Source organism: Gastrolobium bilobum, unplaced genomic scaffold (genome assembly GCF_033153095.1).
Source record: "Gastrolobium bilobum isolate Gb01-03AN ecotype WA unplaced genomic scaffold, APGP_CSIRO_Gbil_v1 utg3016, whole genome shotgun sequence".
In the NCBI taxonomy this organism is placed as follows: domain Eukaryota; kingdom Viridiplantae; phylum Streptophyta; class Magnoliopsida; order Fabales; family Fabaceae; genus Gastrolobium; species Gastrolobium bilobum.
This window is the reverse complement of record NW_026895523.1, coordinates 12,654-18,283: the sequence shown is the minus strand read 5'-3', so window position 1 is coordinate 18,283 and position 5,630 is coordinate 12,654. Positions and strand designations below refer to the sequence as shown.

At 40.6% G+C, this 5,630-nt stretch overlaps 1 non-coding gene across 1 annotated transcript; it reads right to left on the bottom strand.

Moving 5' to 3' along the window:
* Positions 1 to 233: 233 nt before the first annotated feature.
* LOC133315217 (small nucleolar RNA R71) lies at positions 234 to 340 on the bottom strand. Its single transcript, XR_009752047.1, has one exon. It is a non-coding gene; the product is annotated as a small nucleolar RNA R71 (small nucleolar RNA).
* Positions 341 to 5,630: the final 5,290 nt, after the last annotated feature.

Genomic DNA, 5,630 nt, shown 5'->3' with positions numbered 1-5,630 from the left:
CTGGAACCAGTGCGGAGGACCCTTACTTGCACATAGAGAACTTCCTATTGTTGAGTGATACTGTGAAGATAAAAGGTGTCACAAGAGATGCAATTCTGTTGAGACTATTCACTCATTCACTGACGGATGATGCAAGGAGATGGCTGCAATCATTGCCACAAGGAAGTATAACAACTTGGGATGATTTGCAAACCAAGTTCTTGCAAAGGTTTTTCTCAGCATCCAAGAGGGCCAAGTTGAAGGATGAAATTACAAGCTTTAAGCAGAAAGAGTCAGAATCTATTTATGAGGCTTGGGAGAGATTCAAGACTTTGTTGAGGAAATGTCCACAGCATGGAATTGAGGCATGGCAACAAGCAGCAATCTTCCTGCAAGGAATGACCACTAACACTAGAACCTTGGTGCATGCCACTGCTGGTGGATCATTGACTACCAAGACCCCTCAAGAAGCCTTGGATATCTTTGAGTCATTAGCATCTCAAGAATTTGATAATGCTCCAGTGGCTGACAGAAGGACAGGAATTATCAGGTTGGATGGGTATGATGCTTTGTTGGCAAGGAATGATCAACTGATGCAGACACAGAGACAACAGCAGCAACAATTAGATACCCTTATTAAGCAACTCTCTTCACAAAAGGTAGCTTCTGTGGAAACAAAGAGTGTATGTGCTATCTGTGGTAAGGGCCATGTGACAGAGGAGTGTGATTATGGGGGATCATCAGAACAAGCAGAGGTGAATGGAGTGTGGTATGATCAGAATAATCAAAGGAACTACAACAATCAGGGAAAGAATGTTTATATGCCACCATGGAAAAACAAGAATCAACACCCAGGATTCAGCTATAGTTCCAACCACCAATTGAATCCACCATTACATCCTCCACCACCACATATGAAGGAGCAGTCAAGTGATCCTGCTGCATGGGAGAAAGCGTTTGCTCAGTTATCTAAGACAACTCAGGATTATATTCAGGGTTCTACTTCATTCAGGGAAGAGACAACTGCATTCATGCAGGAGACCAGAACTTCTTTCAGAAATCAGGAAGCATCAATCAGAAATTTGGAGACCCAGATTGGTCAATTATCAAGACAGATATCAAAGAGACCACAAGGGAAATTTCCAAGTGATACACTGGTGAATCCTAAGGAGCACTGTAAAGCAATTATGACAAGAAGTGGGTTGGTACTTCAACCAGGGAAAAAAAAGGTGGAAAATAAAAAGAATGAAGAAGAGGTTGTGGTTGAAGATGTAGTCTCTGATGATGAATGAGAGAAAATGAGAAATGAGAAAAGTGAGAAGGAAGTAGTTGTTAGAGATGTTATAGTTGGAGCTTACAAAGAAGAGGAAGGGAAGGACAATAAGAATGAAGGAGAGGTTGAAGTTGGTAAAAATACTTCCCCATAAAAGATGATGAAGTGGGAAAAGAAGAAGATGGCTGACAAGAAAGAACAGCCAGTTAGTTTATCTCCCTATGCTAAAGTTCCCTACCCTCAGAGGTTGAAGAAAGAGATTCAGAAGCAGCACTATGCAAGGTTTCTGGATATCTTCAAAAATTTACAAATTAACATACCATTTTCTGAAGCACTGGAAAATATGCCTCACTATGCAAAATTCATGAAGGATCTTCTTACTAAGAAGAGGAAATTAACTGATGGTGAGACAGTGGCCCTAACAGCAGAGTATAGTGCCCTAATCCAGAAGAAGCTTCCAACAAAAATGAAAGATCCAGGAAGCTTCAGTATCTCTATTGCTATAGGAGATGTGGAGGTGGGAAAGGCATTGTGTGATTTGGGAGCCAGTATAAACTTGATGCCGTTGACAGTATGTAGAGCTTTGGGAATTAACACTTTGAAGGAGACCAATCTTATTCTGCATCTTGCAGATAGATCTATCAAGAGGCCTGAAGGTGAGGTTGAAGATGTCTTGGTCAAGGTAGACAAGTTTATTTTTCCAGTGGATTTTGTGATTCTTGACATGGAGGAAGAGGATACAGAAAGTCCTTTATTGTTAGGAAGACCCTTTTTAGCAACTGCAAGATCTTTGATAGATGTTGAACAAGGAAAGTTGTTGCTAAGGGTGGATGAGGAAACAGTCACAATTGATGTATTTGAAACCATCAAGCATCCTGTTGATGTGGAGGATTGTTTTAGATTGGATGTGATATAGGAGGTTGTGGAAGAAGTGAATAAAAAAGAAGAATTCTCAGTTGAGGAACAAAGATTAGAAGAAGAGATAGGTACAGAGGATTACCAAGAAGAGCCAGAAGTGGAAGAGCTTGAGAAGAAGATTGATGACATTCCAAAAGGAGCACCTAAGGTAGAACTTAAGGAATTACCTTCACATTTGAAGTATGTGTTCCTTGGGGATGATCAAACATATCCAGCAATCATTAATGCAATGTTGTCTGATGAGGAAGAAGGGAAATTGATTAAGGTACTCAAGAAGAACAAAATGGCTATTGGATGGCAGTTTTCATATCTCAAGGGTATTAATCCTTCCTTTTGCACCCACAAAATATTGATGGAAGAAGAGGTCAAACCAGTAAGGCAACCACAGAGGAGACTCAACTCCACTATGAAGGAAGTAGTGAGGAAGGAGGTGGTGAAGTTGCTTGATGCTGGGATGATTTACCCAATTTCAGACAGTGCTTGGGTGAGTCCTGTGCAGACCGTGCCCAAGAAAGGGGGAATGACTGTGGTGAAAAATGAGAACAATGAGTTGATTCCCACAAGGACAATCACTGGCTGGAGAATGTGCATTGATTACCGGAGGCTGAATAAGGCAACCAGGAAGGATCATTTTCCACTTCCTTTCTTGGATCAGATGCTAGAGAGGTTGGCAGGACATGTTTTCTATTGCTTCTTGGACGGTTTTTCAGGGTACAATCAGATAGCTGTGGCACCAGAGGATCAGGAGAAGACTGCTTTTACATGTCCATATGGAATATTCGCATACCGGAGGATGCCTTTCGGTTTATGCAATGCTCCTGCCACATTTCAAAGGTGCATGCTTTCCATTTTTTCTGATATGATAGAAGAATGCATTGAAATTTTTATGGATGATTTTTCTGTATTTGGTTCTGATTTTGATGTATGTCTAGGGAATTTAGATTCTGTTTTGAAAAGATGTCAAGACTGTAATTTGGTTTTGAACTGGGAGAAGTGCCACTTTATGGTGACAGAAGGTATAGTTCTTGGACACAAGGTGTCTAGGAATGGAATTGAGGTGGACAGGGCAAAAATTTCTGTGATAGAGAAACTTCCTCCACCTGTAAATGTTAAAGGTGTGAGGAGTTTTCTTGGTCATGCAGGATTTTATAGGCGGTTCATAAAAGATTTTTCAAAAATTGCTAAGCCTTTATGCAAGTTATTAGTTAAGGATCAAGAATTTCTATTTGATGATGAATGTTTGCATGCATTTCATGTTTTAAAAGAAAAGTTGACCACTGCACCTATCATGATGGCACCTGATTTTTCATTACCATTTGAATTAATGTGTGATGCCAGTGACTATGCCGTAGGAGTGGTATTGGGCCAAAGAGTGAATAAATTGTTGCATGTCATTTACTATGCCAGTAAGATCTTAAATGATGCACAAAAGAATTATGCTACTACAGAAAAAGAATTACTGACTATTGTGTATGCATTTGACAAATTCAGTCCATATCTGTTAGGATCAAAAGTTATTGTTTACACTGACCATGCAGCCTTAAAGTATTTGTTGAGCAAGCAGGATGCTAAACCCAGATTGCTCCGCTGGTTGTTACTGTTGCAAGAGTTTGAGGTAGAAATCAAGGACAAAAAGGGAGTTGAAAATTTGGTGGCTGATCACTTATCCAGGATTACAGAAAAAGAGCTTCAAGAAGGGCCAGAAGTAGTGATCAGAGAAGAGTTTCCTGATGAACATGTTTTGGCAATATGTGCTGTAACAGAGATGGTTGGGGATAAAGTCTTATCTATCAGTACACCACCATGGTTTGCTGATTTTGCCAACAATAAAGCTGCTGGATTGCAGATAGTATGATCCGACGGTGTATTCCAGAGGAAGAACAGAAGGATGTGTTGTGGCATTGTCATGGTTCTGCATATGGTGGACATTTTGCAGGTGAGAGAACTGCAGCAAAAGTTTTGATGAGTGGCTTCTACTGGCCCACTTTGTACAAGGATGCAAAGAAGTTTGTGGAGGCATGTGACAACTGTCAGAGAACTGGGAATATTTCTAGGCGACATGAAATGCCGTTGAACAATATCCAGGAAGTGGAGATCTTTGATGTTTGGGGTATGGATTTTATGGGACCTTTCCCTTCTTCCTACTCTAACAAGTATATATTGGTGGCAGTTGATTATGTTTCCAAATGGGTTGAGGCTATAGCTACACCAACCAATGATTCCAGGGTGGTGATTGCTTTTCTGAGAAAGAATATATTTTCAAGATTTGGAGTCCCTAGAGCTATCATTAGTGATGGGGGCACTCATTTTGATAATAGGATGGTGGAGTATGCCTTGGCTAAGTATGGAGTGAGGCACAAAATAAGCGCCCCATATCACCCACAGACTTGTGGTCAGGTTGAGATTTCCAACAGGGAATTGAAGAGAATATTGGAGAAGACTGTTGGGAATGCTAGGACCCAGTGGTCCAAGAAACTTGATGACACCTTATGGGTATACAGGACCGCTTTCAAAACTCCTATTGGGATGTCTCCATTTCAGTTGCTGTTTGGAAAAGCATGCCATTTGCCAGTTGGATTGGAGCACAAGGCTTTGTGGGCTGTGAGATATCTGAATTTTGATTCCAAAGCAGCGGGACAGAAAAGATTATTACAACTGGATGAATTGGATGAGTTTCGTTTGTCTGCTTATGAAAGTGCCAGTTTGTATAAGGAAAAGACAAAGCTATGGCATGATAGGAAGATCACACCTAGAGACCTCAAGGTGGGGATCAAGTACTTCTGTTCAATTCCAGGTTGAAGCTGTTCCCAGGGAAGTTAAAGTCTAGATGGTTAATTCCATGTTCATACTATATCCATAAGAGGAAGAAGAAAAGGAGAAATTTTTTTGAAAAATCAAAGAGAAATTTTTTGCTATGTGCTGGGCGCTAAAACGTCAACCATGACCGTTTTAGCGTCCCCAGAGTTCCATCATTATGAAACTCTCTGGTTGTGCGCGCTAAGACGTTCATTATGAGCGTTTTAGCGTTCACTGACAACACATATCCATGACTCTGGCCAACAGCGCTAAAACGCTAAGTCTGACCGTTTTAGCGCTGTGCTGCACAAAGTGTGTATTTTTCTCTGGACAAGGACGCTAAAACGCTGATAAGCCAACGTTTTAGCGCCCTGTCACTAATTCGATATAACAGAGTTCCCCTTCTCTTTTCCTCTTACGTTCTGTTCTTATACTTTGCCTCTGTTTTCCACAACGCCCTCCTTATCTCACATTTGTATCATCCATCTTCGTAGTTTCTTCCACATCTTCTCATCAACATCAAGGTATGTAACTCATCTCACTTATCATATCTGAAGCATGCAATTATTGGGCATTTTCTAGGGCATTCACATGTTGATTGCCTGTATCATTCGTAAGATTGCATGTTGATTTAGTTTTATTGGTATTATTCTCCTGAACTTTT